Genomic DNA, 23,880 nt, shown 5'->3' with positions numbered 1-23,880 from the left:
CCCTCCCCCTCCCCTTCCTTATGGGTGTTCCCCTCCCAACCCTCCCCCCATTGCTGCCCCCCCCCCAACAGTCTAGTTCACTGGGGGTTCAGTCTTGGCAGGACCTTAATTCTTCATTTTCTGCTAAACCAGTAGTGATTTTTCCTAAGGAAGATGATAGGCAAGAGAAAAGTGATGTTTCTCAGAGCGCAACAACAGTTAGTTTTACAGTGATAACCAATCCTCCAGCTAAGAAGTCTCCTCCTAGACTGGTTATAGAAAGAAAAGTTTATGAGGAGATGGGCTATACTACTAAAGAGATTAATGAGTTGCTAATTCACTTAAGCAGAAGTCTGCAAATAAGTGTGGCAATGGATATTAAAATTGTGTGATAATGATGAAAAAATATAAAACTGGATCAAAATGAGTTTATTGATATGGGCCCACTGGATAGAGATTCTAGGTTTGTTAGGGAAGTTTGCACTCTTGAAAAGGGTGTCAGAAGTTTTGTGAAAGATTCAACGAAACATGTACCAAAGTATGGCCTAGTAAGAAGTTGGAAATATCTGATAGACCTTGGCTTACTGTTGATAAAGAGTGTTTAAGTATCAGGGAATTTGCAGTGCTAGAGTATGTATTCTATGTAAAACCTAACCTTCCACATTGGGAAAGACCATAATAAAGGTTATAAGATGCAAAATGGTAAGCTTAGCACTAGCACATTTACAGAGATTTCTCAGATCCTTGTGCCCAATCTTAGAGTTGGAAATGCTGCTGCTAAGTTGAATGAATTAAATTTGATAGATTAATTGGGCCCTTAAGTAGTAGCAGCCAGGTGGCAGCACTGAATCGTCACAGGCAAAGTGATCATACTTATCATGAAATGCATAGTCAAAGCAATATCCATAATGGCCTAACCCATGGTAGTACGAATAATCTGTACCTTTTATGCTGACTAATCAGTCACGGTGATTTCAGGTATGAAACAGATAATGAGTCTACTCTATTCCTTTGTTGTTGTTGTTTCTTTGTTTGTTTGTTTTGGACTGTGCCAGCAGAAGGATTTTCAAACAAATGAAAGAAAAGCTAAGCAAAATCTTGGCAATAGATTAACTTGGTCATGAAAGAATTTTCAGACCTGAGCCAGTTTGCAAAGCCAGAATTTGTTGAATGAAGTGATGGCACTTTAAGAACTTTGCTAAAAATTTCTAAGATGTTCACTCTTTCTCTGGTTCTTCCACAGAGGGACTTAAGACATTTTACAAGGGTAACTACACTGGAAGAAAGTAAGAAATCAGATTTTCTGAGGGCCATTGAATAGTGCTTCAGAATTGACTCAGATTCCAGGAGTCCCTAGGAAGCATTGTAGCCCATGGTTAAAGTGGGGTCTTATAAAGGACAGGTGATTAGAGCAATTTTGTTGGAATTACACCTCACTATAAGTTTTCCAAATCCCAAAACCCATCCTGCAGTTTTTTTTTTCTACAGTTACCAAGGCAATTGAGGTGAATAATTGGAAAATTGGCAGAATTCCCATATTGGCTGTTGACCTATCAAAATAGGAGTCAGTGTGGTAGTAAAGGCAAAATGGAAGCCATTGGAGTTGCCTCTACTAGAGAATCAAAAACATAGCACATTGCAGGAGGAACTCTAGAAGTCAGTGACACCATCATGAAGTTGAAAAAATATGATTATGGTTTTTCTACCATCACTCCTTTTATTTTCTATGTGCCATTATGAACAAGAGAATGGTTATTGAAGAATAGCATCTTAATATTAAAAACTTAATCACATAGGGACTGATTACTGCTGCTTTAAAAGTTGTGATTATCTTACTTTAACACATTATATCATTCCCAGGATGTGGTACACAGGTACTGATCTAGCAAATGCATGATTCTTGTCCCAGTCCATAAAAAAAGACCAGAAGTAATTTTGTTTCATTTGTCAAGACCAGCAGTATACTCAATACAATTTTATTTTGGATATTTTTTCTTAACATTTGAAATGTTATCCCTTTCCCGGTTTCCCTTCCATAAACCCCATATCCCATTGTCCTACCCTTTTTTTATGTTCCATAACCCAACCACCTATCCCATCATGCGTGCCCACCCTGACATTCCCCTACATTGGGTCTGAGAGGGTCCAGCCTCGGTAGGACAAGGGCTTCTCCTGCCATTGGTGCCCAACAAGGCCAACCTCTGCTATATATGCAGCTGAAGTCATCAATCTGTCCATGTTTACTCTTTGGGTAGTGGTTTAGTCCCTGGGAGCTTTGATTGGTTGATATTGTTGTTCTTATGGGGTTGCAGCTCCTTCAATCTTTCTCTAACTCCTCCAATGGGGATCCCATTCTCAGTTCAATGGTGTGCTGCTAGCATTCGGCTCTGTTTTTGTCATATTCTGGCAGAACGTCTCAGGAGGCAACTATATCAGGCTCCTGTCAGCATGCACTTCTTGGTATCAGCAATATTTTTCTGGGTTTGTAGTTGTGTGTGTGTATATATATATATATATATATATATATATATATATATATATATATATATATATATATATATGGTGTATCCCCAGAAAGGGGCAAGGAACTGAATGGCCATTCCTTCAGTCTCTGCTTGAACATTGTCTCCGTATCTCCTTCTATGAACTTTTTTGGTCCCCGTTCTAAGAACAACTGATGCATACACACTTTCCTAATCCTACTTTTTGAGCTTCATGTGGTGCGTGGATTGTACCTTGGGTAATTCGAGCTTTTTGGCTAATATCTACTTATCAGTGAATGCATACCATGTGTGTTTTTCTGTGATTTGATTACCTCACTCAGGATGATATTTTCTAGTTCTATCCATTTGCCTTAAGAATTTCATGAAGTCATTGTATTTGATAGCTGAGTAGTACTCCATTGTGTAGATATACCTAATTTTCTGTATCAATTTCTCTGTTGAAGGACATCTGGGTTCTTTCCAGCTTCTGGCTATTATAGACAAGGATGCTATGTACATATTGGAGCATGTGTCCTTGTTACAAATTGCTCTTTTTATCTCTATGAAGAATTGAGTTGGAATTTTAATGGGGATTGCATTGATTCTGTAGATTGCTTTTGACAAGATGTTCATTTTTACAAAATTAATCCGGCCAATCCATGAGTACAAGAGATCTTTCCATCTTCTGAGATCTTCTTCAATTTCTTTCCTCAAAGAATTGAAGTTCTTGTCATTCAGATCTTTCACTACTTGATTAGAGTCACAGAGAGTTTTTATATTATTTGTGACTATTGTGAAGGGCATCATTTCCGTAATTACTTTCTCAGCCTGTTTATCATTTGAGTAGAGAAAAGCTACTGATTTGTTTGAGTTAATTTTAAACCCTGCCACTTTGCTGAAGTTGTTTATCAGGGTTAACAGTTCTCTGGTGGAACTGAGGCAAGCTCTGAATGGCCATTCTTTCAGTCTCTGCTCCAAACTTTGCCTCCATATTCCCTCATATGAATATTTTTGTTCCATCTTTTAAGAAGGAGTGAAGTATCCACACTTTGGTCATCTTTTTGAGCTTCATGTGTTCTGTGAATTTTATCTTGGGTAATTTGAGTGTTTGGGCTAATATCTATTCATCTGTGAGTGCATACCATGTGTGTTTTTCTGTGATTGGGTTACCTCACTCTGGATGATATTTTCTAGTTCTGCACTATTTCTTATCATTTGATGTAAAGAGCAATTTTTCCCTATCAAGTTTATTTTTTTTAATTTCTTAGTTTAATTAAACAGTTTACATTTACATAAGATAGAGTTTATATTGAAATAGTATAACAAAATTTATTATTTAGTCTTATAGATTTCTGATTATATCTAACATACTCAGATATATTAGTACAATTTAAAATATAAGCTTTATCTTTCAATAACTCTGAGTTTATGAGTCAACCATTTAATTTAATTTTTGTTACATAATTTGGCATACTTTATACTTGAAAACTCACGTAAATATCAATTAAATACATTGGTATCTTAAATATATATATGAGTTATATAAAACCATATTTCCAAAATAATATTAAGTATGGTTTTAATTTTTCTATTTTGAAGTTTTTGCCACATTCATGTGGTAAATATCCTTCCAACATTTTTCCTTCATAGTTATATAAATTGATATGCTAACTAAATCTAAACCATATATTACTACATTCTTACACATAACTACTATAGATGTAGCTATACATATACATTAATCTATATGAAATATTTCTTACAATAATTTTGAGGGCTGTCAAGTTGGCTTAATTGGTGAAAGTGTATGTCACGCAAGCTTGACTACCAGAGTTTGGATCCCCTATATCCATTAAAAGATCCAGATCAAGCAGTATATATCTTCAAACCAGTCCTCCTATAGGAATAATGTAGTTATAGAGAGAAGAATTACCTAAAACTAGCCTGGAATGCATGATACCGAAAGAGAAAATAGAGACTCGGTATCAAGCCAAAGATGAAAAGTAAAACAGTCTATACCTTATTGCTATTTTCTGACCTCTGCAGAGGCTCTTTAATATATGCACGTTCACACTCTCACATATTTCCTAGACACATACATACATCATATATACATATATATGTATATGTATATGTATATATATGTATATGTATACAAACACACACAAACACCTAGGCTAGCTTCCACAGTGCTTGAAGTTGGTATTTATACACTCAGGAAAGAAAAAGAAATAATCACCAGTCCTACGCATCTGTGAACACTGTAGTCTAGGTTAACACCTAGCCTGGAAGTTATAACCACTGAGGTGATCGCTATGAAATGGATTTGGAACCATACCCTGCATTCTACTTAAAGTTAAGGTCACCACAATAAACTAAAAAGAGGCAAGAAATGATGGCTTGGTAAGAGCTAAATAGGTCAAAAACTCTAAATGAGAACTTAAAACTCTTATGCTGCTCAATTGACAGAGCATTAAACTGACTCCTTACCACTTTTTGTTATACTTGTAGATTTGTTAATCTCTTAGTCCTCATCAGAGAAAACTATTTGGAGGAGATAGCTATGAACAGAAAAAACACAGGTAGTAATGGTGCAAAGAATAAGAGATTGAGGAGTGCTCACCCCAAAATGGAACATCTGAAGCACTCCATCTTCTCCCTATACTCAGAGATCATTGTAGAATAAAGGGCCTACATAGAACAAAGGAACTGTATGACTGAAGAGCAATGTACACAGTGACAGAAATTAGTAAATTTAGTAGTTTACATAGACATGGAATTGGGAGCGAATAGTGGTAGGGAGAGATAGGGGAAGAATTAGAAGTGAGGGAGTGAAGGGTATACAAGATCACATATTATTCACATGTATAAAATTCTCAAGAAAAACTGATATCTTACGATAGCAAACATAGTTAAGCCATTCACTTCCAAAATCTAACATATTCATTCAACCTTTCTTTTTCTCAGTAACCAAAGAAACCATTGTTAATGCTGAAAAATGTGACATTTATACGTATACATAACACAGAGTGTATGGTTATTAATTACATTATTTAATTTATATGTGCACAACAATTCAATATATTTATCTCTCCTTGTTTTTTGGTTTGTTTTAAGATGTAACTCTATACATAAAATGATTAATATGCTCAGAATAAACCTTTGCAATCTGTAATTAATACCTGTACTATTTAATTATACTTTCCGTAATACATGTAAGACATTTTAATGCATAATTAATCATACATAGTCATATTTGGAAAGTAAATTTTTGGTGTTTATGTTCCACTTCTACTTTTTTAGCCTAAGTAATGATCAGTTTATGAAAATTATTTTTGCCTCAAGTCTCATTATCTTTTACACTTAGGGATCAAAGGACAAGACTTGATGGGGCAAGATCACTCAGTGAACAATGTCTTCTCCTGTAAGTTGAGGAAAGCTTTGCCTTTTTCAGAACCATGCAAATGTTGAAGGGCTTGACAGCTATCATTTAATTACTGTATCCAAAGGCAGACAGCAGGGTCTGTGAGGATTGTGCAGACTAGTGAGAATAGATCCAAAAGAACATGCATGGTATGTACTCACTGATAAGTGGATATTAGCCATAAAGTACAGGATACCCATGATGCACCTCACAGATTATAAGACACTTAACAAGAAGGAAGGCCCAAGGAAGATCTTAAAGCTACTTAGAACTGGGAAAAAAAATAATCCTGGGAGGCTGAGGGAAGGAGGAACCTGACTGGAAATAAGAATGGGAGAGGCAAGGGGGGGGAAAGTGGGGCAGGATCAGATATGGGGGGGGAGGGACAGGAGAGAAGCTTAGAGGGCCAGAAAAATGAATTGAAATATGCTGCAGTGGGGGATGGGGAGCAGAGGGAACCTTTAAAATATCCCAGAGATCTGGGATATGAGAGATTCCAGAACTCAGTGGGGATGAAATTAACTGAGATGTCCAACAATGCGGAGATGGGACCTGAAGAGACTAACTCCAGCATATAGACATGACCCAACCATCCATCTTCGAATCTTTTAACACTGAATTGTTGCTATCTAGGGAAATAGACAAAAATGGAGGAGACTGAAAGAAAGGCCACACAGTGACCAGCCTAATTGGGGGTCTATTCCATGTGCACACAGCAAACCTACGCACTGTTACTGATGACATATTTTGCTTGCAGATAGGAGCTGGGCATGGCTGTCCTCTGAGAGGCTCTACTAGCAAATGACTGAGATAAGTGCACATATTTAGAGCGAACCATTGGACTAAGGTTGGTCGGAGACCTATATGGAAGAGTTGGGGGAACAACTTAAGGAGCTCAGACCAATTGTAACTCCATCAGATCAAGTGTCAATTAGCGTTAAACCCTCAAAGCTCCCAGAGACAAGCCCAAAATTCAAAGAGCATACATGGACTGCTCTGTGACCCTAGTCACATGTGTAGCAGAGGACTGCCCTGTCCGGCCTTAGCAGGAGAGGACGTGATTAATCCTGTGGAAACTTGATGCCCCAGGGGAGAGGGATGCTGGTGGTGGTGAGGTGAGAATGGGTGGGCCGTGGTGGAGCAGTTTATGTGAGGGGTTACAGGGTAAACTCAGGGAAGGAGACTAGGAAGACAGGCTACTTTTGAAATGTAAATAATTAAAATAATTTAATAAACATTTTCATTTGATTGGAAGAATTTGTCTCAATGCATAATAAGAAAAAAAAAAACTATAGCAGATGATTCCATACCCTAACCTCAGGCCTTCACTTGTGCACATTGACAAATGTATTTCAATCTGAAACATACAAACATTCGGACACCTATGTACATGCACAGACCACCACCACATATCCAAATACGCCGAAGTGTGCAAATAAAAGAGAAAGGAAAACAGAAACAAAAACCTTGGCCTTTCCCTGAAGCCTAGATTTGCTGCTTCTCACATCCCAATGCCTGTGGCTGTGGCATCTTTACTCCTAGTTGATCTTAAGTGTGTTGGAAAACCTAATTTCTCATGTCAAAAAGTACATAAACTTTTATGTGATAAAGTTTTTCTTACCACAAGAAGAGACATTTACTGAAAAATAAGTAGTATTCAATTTTATGAAACTACAGAAATGTTCACAGATTGTTTTGTACTTGCTCAAATTCTAAATTATGTTTATATCATTTGCATATGTATTCTATTCACTTCATAGCTTTTATGGAGGCAATTTTACTATTTGTTCTGAGAATAGTGGCAAGTTGTGGTACACTAAGAATAAAACAAGAGATTCTTGTTGAAGAAAGAGATTATTCACCTGATCATGACTAAAGAATGGGGGCTACTGTGTCTTCTTTTTTTATACATTTGATGTTTTAGGCAAACTCATAAGGTAAACAAATTAGCAACAAGGGAATCATTATTGTGCATGGTACTCTTCACAAGTTAGTTTGTGAGATATGGTACATTAATTATTTTATTCATGCTCAAAGAAATCACTTGTATATATAAAAAAATCAGTTTAGAAAACTCAAAATTGAATGCTCCAGAACTGAAATTAAACTATCTAATTATGCTACTCTTACTCCAAACTCTAAAACAAAAAGTAGTGCTATTTTCTACTTTTGTTGAAATTAAGCTGTATTACAGCACTTTTTGTTTTTAAACTTTGAGTTCTTATTCATCCTTGTTCATAACAAAGCTAAAAGGGCTTTATAGGAAAAACTTTAAGTAATATATTTTTAAATTCTATTTACTCATAAAATGTTCAACTATTCTTATTTTCTGGCAAGGATCATTTGCCTGAAAATTTGTTAGACAATCTTAATTACTAAACCTTTAACTTTTCTTTTATTTTTTTAGTTTCCTATAAAGATAATTTTATCCAGCTCATTTGTGCAATGATTTGGTTCCTGAGAATTTGAATTGGCTTTATTCACGTACATCTGAATCTAGCACCAGGGCTAGGAAACCTTTGTAGGCCAGAACACATATTTCCCAAGAATAATGTCAAAAGTGTTATTTTAATATGCACAAAAGGACCTAGTTAGCACACAGGAGGGTACTCTAAGGAAAATAATACTGGTGCTTAGAATTAACATTATTTCAGCTTAAGCCTGCTAAACAGTCATCCATATCTATAGCTGTTGTATATGTACATGACACAGGGTCAATGAATATACTTTACTACTGACTCTGAGATTCAGATAGGGACCATTAGAATACTGGTTTTACAACTGTTCTTATCTTTTTGTCCATTATGGTCTGATTATCAGTTTGAAATACTATTGAGTAAGTAAGACAAGTGAGAGAATGACATCAGTCCATACTGAGGCTTGCAACTGCACCACACTGGAATCCAGTTGTATTGATAACTTCCTTAAGGCTGCTGACTACACCACAAGATAAAAGGCTACCTGTGGAATTTCAAATGGGTCAGACTTTGTTTACATCTGTTTCAGAATCTCTTTCATTATTATCAAAATGAAAGAGAAAAGCAGCCTCAGCAATTGAACAAACTAGTTAAAAAGCAAATACAGAAGACTTTCCTCATTCTGGTGAAATAGTTTTGTTTACATAGTACAACTATTTGAATAAGAACATGAAGGAAAAATAAAAGATTCTTCCAAAGTAGCATATGGTCTTTGATTCAACTTTTTTTTTCATAATTTTAGAGGAAGAACTGTCTGCTTTTCTCTTTCTAAAAATTGTGTTTCTTAATTCATTTTAGCAGAAAAAAACTTTTATAGTTTCAATAAAGATGATAACTAATTAATGATTAAGACAGCGACACTCCATCACTTCAAAATATACTCTGACTCAAAATTATTTAAGTGAGAAAAACTATAGGAAGAGACTGAGAACTCAGTGAGATATATTCAATTAATTATAATTCAAGAAATGTATGTTGAGCTTTTAATTTCATATAATGATACACACACACACACACACACACACACACACACACTATTCCTGAGGCAACTTCATTTTTTACCGTGTATAACATGACTTTCAAATCTTATTACCCTTTGTACATTTTATATCATATAAATATATTATATTATCAAGAAAATATTCATTTTCTAATCTCAAATTCATTAGCTGTGTTTGTCTATTAGGGTTGTTTTATAAAATGCAGTATTATTTTGTACTATTTCTTGATTTACATCAATAACCAGTGAATAAAGCTTTATGTTAATTTTACGTTGTTATCTTTTTATCAATTCTTCTGTGACTACATTGTCATTAATCAATTTCATTTCATTTGTAATACTATGTGATAATTTCTGCAGTATTTGAAACTTTTTCCTTTTATTTTTTGACCTTATATTGAAAAAATACTTTTATCTTTTCTGAAAGATATTTTTGAAAAATCCTTCTGTTCTCCGTGTTTAGAAAGTGTGATGTGCTATAAAGGCACAGAGCAGTACATGCTTCTTGTGTAGCTAGTCCACGGTGTATTATTCCCTTTGTGTAGTATGTCTTGCTGTTTGTAGACCTGACATTAAAAGGTCTTAGTTTTGTGAGTTTAATCTGTAGGGAAACCCAGGAGGTTTCCATCATGCTCCTGAAGCTATCTATTAGGAAGTTGTTATGCTAACATTGCTGGTTCAATTTTACTGTTATTAGGCTCTTCTATGCCTAATATGTTATTATAATATGTTATTATTCTTCTATGCCTTTTGAACTCTGTTCCTCTTCTATTTCTTTTTTTAACATTTACCTTATTAAATGTAAATAATGAATATATTAGATACTCAATTTAATTAAAGAGAATAATGGGTTATTACTACTTTTCTGAGGTTCTAAAGATTTATTTTTACTACATACCACAAAACACTTCTGGCCCTCTGTATATTATTTTTGTGCAAACAACAATGCAAAATCTTAGAATTCTCTTAATAAATGTACTTATGCTAAAATATGTACATATGTATGGATATATTTTTCACATTTTAGAACGCCCTCTTCTTTCAGTCATTAGTGTTAGTACATTCCTTTTGTGCCTCTTAAGACTAAGCAGCATTTATTCTTTTTTTAATTAGCTTATAATATTTGTTATTTTCTGTTCTTCCGACAGGATTTCCTTGCTTGTTTACAAAGGAGGTGAAAACATTCGCTGTACAATTCCATTGCTAGAGAAACAAACTAAAGACACTATTTGGTAATTTATTTGCTGTTGTTCACAGAGAATCACTACAGAGCTAGCAATATTACTCAATATTTCGATGGTTCCTTAACTTGTCAGTAGCTTATGTTGAAAAACAATATCTCACTATTACTTTGTCTAAACTGTACTCTAAATATTAAAAATCTAGTATACTCTAAATACTTATCTATATTCCCCTGTGCAAGAGTACCACTTTTTAAAAAAAAAATGTCTTTCTTTAAAGACATTTATTTATTTATTTATTTTTTTGCAAGAGATGCAGATTTACTACTGAGATTTACAACTGGGTACAATGTAGATCGTTCATCAAGTGAACATTATCATACCTGATCTGTGGTTATATTACAAAACCAAAAGGTTATTCAAATATTTGAGATTCAATTATTTTATCCCAAATGGTGGGAAAAGTGTTTATTTAAATTATATTTTATTATTAAATGCTTCAACAAAAAGCTTTAAAATATGTAATGCTCTTAAATACATTATAGATATAAAAGAATTTACTTTTGGGTTTATAAAGATGGTGAATTATGTATCAAGAACGGAAATTGTGGGTTGGAGACTCATAGATAGATTGAAGTGGTCACCCTGGCTCCATCATATACGATACTTATCAAAGTATATACCAAAAATCTTGTTGATTCAAGTACCCAAGAAATTCAGTATCTATAATATCAGTTAGTTTTTATATTGTGATCAGAGAGATTTCTATTGACTATACTGATAAATCTTAAACAAAGCAGTCATGAACCAAACAGGAAGTAAATAACAAGTCCCTTTTCTAATTCAAATTTATTAATCCCTTTGGCAGCACAGTAAGGGATTTTTCCAAGCAGAATGCTAATAGAAAATGCATTAGCCTTCAGACTGAAAGCCGTGCAGAACCCTCTCATAGCACTGACATTAATTTTTAACAATGCATTGACATAGATTTTCACTATTGCTAGATGAACACATAATGGTCCACAAATATTTTTCCATATCCACATAGAAATTTTAATAGGAATTTGGATTCAAGGTACTGTTGACACAAACATTAGTTAACATTACTTTGCAAGATGATTCTATACTGTAACAACAATTTTGAATTGAGTGAATAAAGGCTGCGAGAAAGCTATCATGAGGAATGGAGTGTGAGGATAGCACAGCTAACTTCCAAGATTTGAAGTACACTCCAAGTAATGCAAAATATTTACTGAAAGATACGATCTAATCTTCAACAGAAGAACCATATCAACTTTGGATTTTTCTGTTATTCAAAGCATTTCTCCCTACAGAAAAGTACAACTTTTTGGTTTGGGTATATATATCAATCATTAGCAAGGATTTTGTTGTTCCCTTTTTTTTTTTTTTTGAATAGTGTGTACTTAGTATTGTATTGTAATGGATAAAATGGAAAAAGAATTATTAATATTCTGTCAGTAACACAACAGTGAACTTATTTTTAAAATGTGTTTGCCTTACTCTTACTCTAAATGATGGAGTATTCTTGATCTTTTATTTCTCTCTGTCATTAATCTATTAATACATTAAAATATGACCCTGAAATCTTATACTAGATGCTCTAAAATGTTCCAGTTTCCTCCCTTATCTACTTTTTGTCTTATGTAATTGATTTTAATTTTATTTCTACTTACATTCATTTTTCAGAAGCTTAATATACATATTAAAGTAAACATTTACTATTAAATGGAGGATAATTATGCATAGTGATGTGTCTCTCCAAATAGTTGGTTAAATGAAAAACTGATTTTATTATGAGTAACATAAATGAATTACAATCAGTAGAAATAATGGCAACCTAATTAATTGTTCTGCTTTTAGGATTAAAGTTATCTTACATATAATATACAGTGGTCTTTAAGAAATCTACTGACACCATTATATGAAAGACATACTTACATAAAATGAAAAGAAAAAGAGCTCTGAATACTGTTTATTTTGTCAAAACTCATTCATCAAATAAATAACAAAAAATTCAAAGGAAATGAAAGAATCTACAGAAAGTAACTGTCAAAACTCTTAACACTCCACTACTGGACCTTTTCAATAGTCCTAACATATAGAGAACTAGATTACTTGAAGATTGTTCTTCAAGATTAGTATCTAGTTTAGCATAAACAAATAAACATACAAAACTACTTGCTTAAATATATAAAACTTTCTTTTATATTTTACATATTTTAAATAAAATAATACAGTGAAATATTTTATTCAAATTTTATAACTATACTTATGTAATAAAAATGCTAAATTAAACAAAATAGTAGAATTCTTAACTCATTATTAATTTTTATTAATAAATTTCACAAGCATTTTTGAGGAGATATATTAGAACTTACTAAAATAAAAAGTTAAATGTATGAAGTAAAAAAAAAAATTAAGAACCAAACATTTCATTATAATTTATTTGTTTTGCTCTATAGCCTTAGAAATATTTATGTGAATATTTTAGTAATTAACAAGATTAGGTTTGTAATTACTTTGATAATTTCTTTATCTTTTAAGATATTCTGTTTCTTTGTTAATGTAAAATAATGAAAAACTAAACTGAGATACTAGCTTTCTCTGTTTTTAATCATGATACTTTTGTATCCTTATATATTATATTCAATACATTTTTAATATTTTTGTAAGTATGGAGAGGTATTTCACATTTAGACATATCGTTATTTTCAAAAGGCTACCTTTGAAGAAATTGACACCATCGAAAAGGATTATAATACTGAAGGGAAGTGATGACTCAGGTTGTATCAGTTGTACTACCATTATTTTATTGACATCTTTTTAAATTATATTGATAGACTTTCATTGATTTTTATGATATTTTTCTGCAAAGCCAATTGATCAACTATTTCTTTTAAGTTTACACTGTAGTATGAAAAATGAGATTCTTATACAATTATGATTTGCTAGATAAACTGGCAAAATATGAAATAAAATTTTATATATGCATCCATTACAAGCTCACTTACAATTTTACAGAAATGATTATTATTGGAAAAGGTTTACTAGAAAGGTGTTTAAATTTGTACAGGATTTGAGAAAATAGAAACTTAGCAAAGTTAAGGACAAGGTGCTATAGATGACTGTGACAAAACAGGTTGGCTTTTATTCCTAGTATCTCATCCTCACAACCAATATTGTTTATTTGAAGTTTCTACCCAGTCTTCTACATATGGACAAAAATAGGATTTTAACTGATTTTAACTGCTAAAATTGAATACAAAAATTAATTTGAAGAATGAAAATTGGAATATTAGTTATTCTGCTATTAGCAGGAACAGAGTGACATTTTTTAGTGATAATTGCCAATATCATAGTATAATGATGCAAGAAAGTTTAACTCAAAGGAAGAAAAATGTCATGATTTTATTTTTTAACTGTGCATTTTAAAGTGGTTTGCTGATCTACTTCTCTAGAAAGAAAATCTTACGACCCAGAATTGATATACAACATGAACTGAGGCTAAGTGATAGGAAAGAAATGGGTTTTCAAGATACAAAAGGATATATGTTGAATACAAATCAGAGAACAATCATAGAAAAACAAAGTACAGTGGTATATTATCACAGTAATTAGAACAGAGCCAGTAGAACTAATACTTAATGTATGAGAGCATAGGTTTTGAAATTAAGCATCTTGTTAATCTTCTGTTTTATTTTAGCATCTCTTCATTGAAGGATTATATAGGACCATACCTCCTCTCCAATTATTTTAGTATATAATTATGTATATTTTAATCTGCTTATCATATTCTAAAAGTTGAAGTGCTTCTTTTGACATATTTTAGCTGCCGTTGTCATTGAAATTATAAAAGAATATGATGGTGAATTAAATGCTAGTTGAATGATTTTTCAAATATACATAGCATCTATACCTCCCTTTAGAAATAAATGCCTATACTTATATATCCACAAAATATTTTTCAGTCACTCCTATGCAAACAAGAGGGAATTTAGTATTCAAACTAAAGGTTTCTACTCCATACCACAATTGGTAATTTTTGTCTTGTTTTATTTTATTTTTTACTAAATTCCTATCCAAATTCAATTGAGTAGAATTTGTAGAAAGGTTTTTATTCTATTAACAGCTAATATTTTGAAATATGTACATGTTAATAGTATATTGGACAACAATAACTGAAAGAATAAACAACTGTGACCAAGAGTGCACAGAAGAGAGAAAACTTCTAGGAAGAAAGATGAAGAAGAGTATGAAATTGAACTCTCTGATTTCATGAGATTTTTCTTGGTTATGTCTTCTTACCTAGTATGAGGATTGTAATTAAATAAACTCAAATTATCTTGTATTTCTAAACAAACTGTCATACTCAATATGCAAGAAAAAATTTAGAACAAGACATTCAGAAATATCTACTCATTAAAGCTATATATTAAATAATAAAAGCGACTCATTTGTTTTGAAATTTAGAAATCATTACAGTACTTCCACTTGTAGTTTGAATAGTCATTCATCAATATTTTATATTCAAATATGTACTGCATATTTTCCAAAAGGGTTGAATGGTATGTAAGCAGAATGGAATACAGTAAGATTTTTACAGCATAACTGAAATTTTGGTGATAAAAAGCATGAAATTTCTAAATACTTTACAACAAATCTGTACTGAGAAGTAGTTATGTATATACTTACATGCAAAATATTTTTATGACAAATGTTGCTGATATCCAAGCAAAACCTTTTGAATTCCCTTAGACATTCCTCTTTTTAATTTTTTTTTAACTTTAAACAGGGTTTCTCAACCTGTGAATTTTGACCCCTTTTAAGGTGGAAGGATTCTTTCACAGGTGTTCCATATCAGATTTTTATACTACAGGACAGTTATGAAGTCGCAACTAAATCATTTTATTATTAGAGGTCACCAAACATGAGGAACTGTATTAAATGTCACTGTATTAAGAACACTGGCAAATATCTATCAGTGATCTTTGTCTTTTTCAATCCCTCCCCTTTCATGTCTAGTGCTCTTCTTCTTCTTCTTCTTCTTCTTCTTCTTCTTCTTCTTCTTCTTCTTCTTCTTCTTCTTCTTCTTCTTCTTCTTCTTCTTCTTCTTCTTCTTCTTCTTCTTTTTTTTGTTAACTCTCAAGAAAACCTTTCAGTCTTCTAGATTAGTTGGGGTTACATTTGTTGTGATGTAACACCAAGAACAGAAACAGTTGAAGAGAAAAAGGGTTTACTTGGCTTATGTTTCCACATCAGTAGTCTATTCATGAAGGAAATAAAGAAACACAGTAGTAACCTGGAGGTAGGAGACCGTAAAGGGGTGTTGTTTACTGGTTTGGCCTCTCTGGCCTTTTCAGTCTACTCTCTAATATGACCCAGAATCACAAGCCTAGTGATGGCTCTAAGTACAGTGATCTGGACCCTACTGCATCAATCACTGATTAAGAAAATGCCATAAGCTTTTTTATCTGTTTTTGTTTGTTTTTTTTGTTTGTTTTTGTTTTTTGTTTTGTTTTTGTTTTAAGACTGGGTCTCTCTGTGGAGCTTTGACTGTCCTGGACCTCATTCTATAAACCAGGCTGGGGTCAACCTCACAGAAATTCACATACCTCAGCCTCCCAAGTGCTTGGATTAAAGTTTAGTGCAACGACAGTTCTACTCTGATGTAGGCATTTTTCTTCTATTTTTAAAAATAATGTTATCATTTAAAATAATTTTCAAATATAAATATATGTTGGTGATATTCTTCATCCCCAATAAGTCATTTTATATCCTCTCACCCTCTATACCCATCCAACTTTTTATTGGCTTTTTTATTTACATTTCAAATGTTATCCCCCTCAGTAACCCCCCAGCCCCTCCCACCTCTCATGTCCACTTGACTAAATGAGGGTGTTCCCCAACCACATTTCCTCCCTACCCACACTGAAATTTCCATACACTGTGGCATTGAGCCTTGGCAGGACCAAGGGCTTCTCCTCCCATTCATGCCCAACAAGGCTATGTATGCAGTTTGAGCCATAGGTTTGTCTACTTGTACTCTTCGGATGGTGCTTTAGTCTATGGGAGCTCTGGTTGGTTGGTATTGTTATTTTTTTTTTGGTAGTGTTATTCTTATGGGGTTTCAAACCCCTTCAGCTCCTTTAATCCTTTTTCTAATACCTCCAATGGAGACCTAATTCTCAGTCCAATGTTTGGCTGTGAGCATTTGCCTCGGAATTTGTCATGATCTTGCAGAGCATCTCAGGAGACAACAAATATCAGGCATCTGTCAGCTTGCACTTCTTGGCATCAGCAATATTGTCTGTGTTTGGTGGCTTTATAAGGGATGGATCCTCAGGTGGGGCAGTCTCTGGATAGTCTTTCCTGCAGTCTCTCCTCCAAACTTTGTCTCTGTATTTTCTCCAGTGAATATTTTTATTACCCCTTCTAGGAAGCACTGAAGCATCCACACTTTGGTGGTCCTTCTTCTTGAGCTTCATGTGGTCTGTGGATTTTATGTTGGGTAATTTGAGATATTAGGCTAATATCCACTGATCAGTGAGTAAATACGATGTATGGTTTGTTTTTTTTTTTTGTATTTGGGTTACCTCACTAAGAATGATGTTTTCTAATTCCATCTGTTTACCTAATAATTTCGTGAAGTCATTGTTTTTAATAGCTACCCCATTGTGCAGATGTACCACATTTTCTGTATTCATTCCTCTGTTGAGGGACATGTGGGTTCTTCTACTTCCTAGGATTATAAATAAGGCTTTTATAAACATAGTGGTGCAAATGTCTTGATTATATACTGGAGTAACTTTAAGGTATATGCTCAGGAGTGGTTATCTGAGTCCTCAGGTAGCCCTACGTCCAATTTTCTGTGGAACCTCCAGACTGATTTCCAGAGTTGTTGTACCAACTTGCAATCACACCAACAGTGGAAGAGTATTCATATTTTTAAATATCATCATCAGCATCTGCTGTCACCTAAGTTTTTGGACTTAGACATTCTGACCCATGTGAGGTGGAATCTCAGGGTTATTTTGATTTGCATTTCCCTGATGACTAAGGATGTTGAACATTTCTTCAGGGGCTTCTCAGCCATTGGATATTTCTCAGTTGAGAATTCTTTGGTTAGCACTTTACTCCATTTTTAATAGGTTTATTTGATTCCCTGGAGTCTAACTCCTTGAGTTCTTTGTATATATTGGATATTAGCCTTCTATCAGATGTAGGATTGGTAAAGATCTTTTCCCTATCTGTTGGTGGCTGTTTTGTCATAATGACAGTGTCCTTTGCCTTACAGAAGCTTTGCAGTTTTATGAAGTTTCATTTGTTGGTTCTCAATCTTAGAGCACAAGCCTAAGATGGTGTTCTGTTCAGGAAACTTTCCCCAGTGCCCGTGTGTTCAAGGCTCTTCCCTACATTTCCTTCTATTAGTTTGAGTGTATCTGGTTTTCCGTGGAGGTCCTTGATCCATCTGAACTTGAGCTTTGTACAGGGACATAACAATGGATTAATTTTTATTCTTCTACTCGCTGACCTCCAGTTGAATCAGCACAATTTTTGAAAATGCTCTCATTTGTCCACTGGATGGTTTTAGCTCCTTTTTCAAATATCAAGTGATCATAATTTTATAGGTTCATTTCTTGGTCTTCAATTTTATTCCATTTACCTGACTGCCTGTCTCTGTGCCAATACCATACAGTTTTTTTTTTAAATCACTTTTGCTCTGTAATACACCTTGAGGTCAGGCATAGCAATACCCCCAGAAGTTCTTTTATTGTTGAGAATAATTTTTACTATCTTGGGTTTTTTGTTATGCCAAATGAATTTGCAAATTGCTCTTCCTAGCTCTGTGACGAATTCAGTTGGAATTTTGATGGGGATTGCAATAAATTTGTAGATTGCTTTTGGCAAACTGGCCATTTTTAAAATATTACTCCTGCCAATCAATGATCATGGGAGATTTTTCCATCTTCTGAAATCTTCTTCAATTTCTTTCTTCAGAGACGTGAAGTTCTTGACATATGAATCTGTCATTTCCCTTGTTAGAGTCACACCGAAGTGTTTTATCTTATTTGTCACTATTGTGAAGGGTATCTTTCCCTTCATTTCTTTCTCAGCCTGTTTCTCAGGCTGTTTCTCAGCCACTTTGCTAGAAAAGTTTTCTGGTTAAATTTTATAGTCACTTAAATATACTTTCATATCATCTACATATAGTGATATTTTGACTTCTTCTTTCCAATCTGTATACCTTTGACTTCTTTTTGTTGTCTGATTACTCTAACTAGGAAATCAAGTACTACATTGAATAGATAGAAATTGGGAAGCCTTGTCTAGTCCCTGATTTTAGCTGGATTGCTTCGAGTTTCACTCCATTTTGTTTGATGTTGACTACTGGTTTGTTGTTATTGCTTTTACTATGTTTAGGTATGGGTCTTGAATTCTTGATCTCTCCAAGACTTTTAACATGAAGGGATGTTGAATTTTGACAAATGCTTTCTCAGCATCTACTGAGATGATCATGTTTTTTTTTTCTGAGTTTGTTTTTATAGTGGATTATGTTGATGAATTTCCATATAATGAACCAACCCTGCATCTCTCAGATAAAGTCTACTTGATCATGGTGAATGATTGTCTTGATGTGTTCTTGGATTCTGTTTGTGAGGATTTTATTGAGTATTTTGAATTGATATTAATAAAGGAAGTTGGTCTGAAGTACTCTTTGTTTTTGAGTATTTCTTTGTTGAGGTATAATTGTGACTTCAGAGAAGAAATTGTGAAGTGTTCCTTCTGTTTCTATTTTGTGGAATAGTTTGGAGAGTATTGGTATTATGTTTTCTATGAACATCTGATAGAATTCTGCACTAAACCCATCTAGTCCTGGGCTTCTTTTAGTTGATATACATTTTTTGCCCTTCTTTTCTTTCTTTCTTTTTTAAATTGGATATTGTTTCATTTACACTTCAAATATTATCTCCATTCCAGGTCTCCTGTCCTTAACCCCCCCTATCCCATCCCTCCCTCACTTATTGTATGAGGGTGTTCCCCCACCCAATCACCCATCCCTTGCGGCCTCCCTGCCCTGACATTCCCCTACATTGGAGGGTCCAGCCTTGGCAAGTATTTAATGACTGCTTCTACTACTCTAGGTATTATAGGACAGTTAATATAGTTTATCTGATCTTGATTTAACTTTGGTACGTAGTATCTGTCTAAAAAATTGTCTTTCATTCAGATTGTCCAGTTTTGTTGAGTATAAGCTTTTGTAGTAGGATCTGATTATTTCTTAAGTTTCCTCAGTTTCTGTTGTTATATCTCCCTTTTCATTTCTGATTTTGTTATTTTGCGTACTCTGTGCACTTTGATTAGTTTGGCTAAGGGTTTATCTGTCTTGTTGGTTTTCTCAAAGAACCAGCCCTGGGGTTGGGGATTTAGCTCAGTGGTAGAGCGCTTGCCTAGCAGCGTTAGCGCCCTGGGTTCCGTCCCCAGTCTCGAAAAAAAAAAAAAAAAAAAAAAAAAAAAAAAAAAAAAAAACCAGCTCCTGCTTTTGTTTATTCTTCATGAATTCTTTTTGTTTGTACTAGGTTATTTCAGCCCTGTTTGATAATTTCCTGCCCTCTATTCCTCTTTAGTGTATTTGTTAAATTTTTTTTTCTAGAGATTTTGGGTATACTATCAAGCTGCTACTGTATCCTCTCTTCTGTTTCCTTTTGGAGTCACTCAGACCTATGAGTTTTCCTCTTTGTACTGCTTTTATTGTGCACCATAAGTTTGGGTACATTCGTGCCTTTATTTTCATTAAATTCTAAAAGGTTTTAAATTTCTTTCTTTCTTTCTTCCTTTAATAAGCTGTCATTGAGTAGAGCATTGTTCAGCTTCCATGTGTATGTGGACTTTCTGTCATTTTTCTTGTTATTGAAGACCAGTCTAGTCCATGGTGATCTGATAGGATGTATGAGATAATTTTAATCTTCTTGTATCTGTTGTGGCCTGTTTTGGAACCGAAATATGATCAGTTTTGGAGAAGGTACCCTGAGGTGCTGAGAAGAAGGTATATTCTTTTGTTTTAGGATAAAATGTTCTGTAGACATCTGTTAAGTCCATTTGGTTCCTAACTATTGTTAGTTTCTCTATGTCTCTGTTTCTATTTCCATGATCTGTCCATTGATGAAGAGTGGTGTGTTGAAATCCCCCACTACTGTTGTGGGAGGTGCAATGTGTTCTTTGAGCTTTAGTAAGGTTTCTTTTATGAATGTAGGTGCCCTTTCCATTTGAAGCATAGACAATCTTGGTAGTTTTTTCCTTTGATGAGTATGAAGTTTCCTTCCTTACCTTTTTTGATTGAAATTCGATATAAGAATGGCTACTCCTTTGCTTGGAAAATTGTTTTCTAGATTTGTAGTCTGAGGTAGAGTCTGCCATTGCAACTGAAGAGTGCTTCCTGTATGCAACAAATTGCTGGATCCTTTTTTTTTTTAATCCAGTCTGTTAGTCTATTTTTTTTTTTTTTTGGAGAATTGAATCCAATGATGTTGAGAGATATTAGGAATCAATGGTTGTTGTTTGCTGTTATTTTTGAAGTTAGAGGTGGAATTATGTTTCTGTGGCTATCCTCCTTTGGGTTAGTTGAAATTATATTACTTTGTTTCTTTGTCTAAGATGTAGTTTTCCTCCTTGTATTGTAGTTTTCTATCCATTATCCTTTAAGTTCCTGTTTGTGGAAAGTTATTGTGTAAATTTGGTTTTGTCATGGGATATATTCATTTTTCCATCTAAGGTATTTGAGAGTTTTGCTGGATATAGTAGCCTGCACTGGCATTTTTGTTTCTGTAGGATCTGTATGACATCTGTCCAGGATTTTCTAGCTTTCAAGGTCTCTGTTGAGAAGTCTGGTGTGATTCTAATAGGTCTGCCTTTATATGTTACTTGATCTTTTTCCCTTACTGCTTTTGCTATTTGTCTGAGTTAGGGTCTTATTGCTGTGAACAGACAGCATGACCAATGTAAGTTTTACAAAAGACAACATTTAATTTTGGCTGTCTTACAGGTTCAGAGGTTTGGTCCATTATCATCAAGGTGGGAGCATGGCAACATCCCGGCGGGCATGGTGCAGGAAGAGGTGAGTTCTACATCTTCACTTGAAGGAAGTCAGGAACAGACTGAGCATCCTCAGGCAGCTGGGAAGAGGGGTTCCAAGCCCACACCTACAGCTACCCACTTCCTCCAACAAGGCCACACCTTCCAATAGTGCCACTCCCTGAGGCAAGCATATGAAAACTATCACAATATTCTTTCTTTGTTTTGTTCCTCTGGTGCTTTGACAATTTTCTGAGGGGAGAGATTTCTTTTCTGGTCCAATCCATTTAGAGTTCTTGCTCTTGCCTCTCACCATCTGCATATCTCTGATGTTAACTGTTCTTGCTGTCTCTGATAGTGGCTTGATCCTTCTGTAATCTTGTAAGTGGAGTCAGCAATGCTTGAAGACTAGCATTCTCCCTGAGGGATCTGGATACAGTAGGTTGTGGCACAATGTTAGCTCTAGGCACAGGGAGAAACTAGATGGATCCTGCCCGGACTGTTCCTTGGTTCCTGTGTTCCGTGGGCTCTGGATGGGTTCCTCTTGGGCCAGAAATTTGAGTAGAAATGGTGGTTTCACCTGTGCTCTCAGGTGTATTAGCAGTTCTGAGAAACCAGCTTTCTCCCAGTGGGATCTGAGTACAGAGAGCTGTGGCACAGGGTCAGCTCTAGGTGCAGGCAGAAACCGGAAGCCCACCCATCCAACTTTGAACGGCTTTTGAGTGGGGAGATATTTTTTAAATTGAGTTCCACTCCTTTCCTGTGACTTTATCTCAAGTTTCATAACACTGTCTCACACACCTTCCTTGGCAATGCACTTAGATGTGTCAAATTTTAAGTTTCTTTCCTGTCATTTTGACCAAATCACCATCATCATACATAGTTACTATTGCTGGTAGAGTGGTCTCCTACCAGTATTTTTACTTCTATAACAACCCTTAACATTATTTTTATTTTCTACACAGTAGCCTTTGAAATAAAGTGAGTCATTGTTTTCATTTCAAAATAGAAGAAGCACCAGGTGGTGGCACATGGTATAATCAAAGAATCTAGATCTTGAGCCTAGAGTGGGCTACATAGTGAGACTATGTTTTAGAAAAAAATGTACAAAAAATGTGGAAATTTTCACTCTGCTTTTAAAAAGGAAGAAAATACATCTGAAAAATCGATAGCTTCTATTATTTTCATCAAACAACTGAAGTCCTCTTCAAAACACTGCTGTAACTTCAAAGCTTCAAAGTGGAAATCAAAGAATTAAACTGAAGTTGTTTAATGGGACAAAAGGTTAATAAAATGGCAATTTAGCCAAGTTTGGCAAGCTGAGTGCTGGAATACTTGAGAAGAAGCAGTTCCTTAAGGTCATGTTCTTAGAGAAATCAATTCCCAAATCTGGGTCTCATTTTAAGGAACTACATCAGGTGAGCAGGAAAAGCTGAAATATCCACTTGGATTGTGCCAAGGTGTCTCTTAGAAGCATAAGAATGTTTATTATGTAATATGTCCAGAAGAATCCCAAAACAAAGAATATTCCCACAGTAGAAACTATACCATAGTTTTATACCATCTAGATGGACATTTGCCTAGAAAATTAACATAAATGATGCTTAAGGATATTTAAAATAAGAAAATGTTCTATAGGAGATACAGTGGAAAATTCAATATAGATATGAAAGTCTCTTCAACAAATGTTGCTGGTCTAACTGGATGTCTATGTGTAGAAGAATTAAATAAATCAATATCAGCCTGAACAAAACTAAATTTCAAGTGGCTATAGGAACCTCAAGATAATACAGAATACACTAAATCTCATAGAAAAGAAAGTGGGAAATACATTTTGAGTGCATTGCTACAGGAGGCAATTTCCCAAACAGAACACCAATGTCTGTTAAGAAAAATTGATAAACGAGTCTTCAGGAAACAGCCATGCTTTTGTAAGGCAAAGGACATTGTCAATAGGATAAAATGGCAGCCCACAGATTGGGAAAGGATCTTCACCAATCCTACATCTCAGAGAGGACTAATAACCAAAATTTACAAACAATTCAAAAAGTTTGGCACTGACAACCCAAATAACTCAATTAAAAATGGGATACAGAACTACACAGAGAATTCTCAACAAATAATAGCCAAGAAGTACTGCATTAAAAACCTGACTGAAACAAATTGAAAAAAAAATTAAAAAATGAATACCACCTACAAAATTAAGCAAACATACATAAGCAATTTGAACAGACATATAACTACT

Source organism: Rattus rattus, chromosome 3 (assembly GCF_011064425.1).
Source record: "Rattus rattus isolate New Zealand chromosome 3, Rrattus_CSIRO_v1, whole genome shotgun sequence".
NCBI lineage: Eukaryota > Metazoa > Chordata > Mammalia > Rodentia > Muridae > Rattus > Rattus rattus.
The sequence above is the reverse complement of the archived record's forward strand: the minus strand, read 5'-3'. Positions refer to the sequence as shown.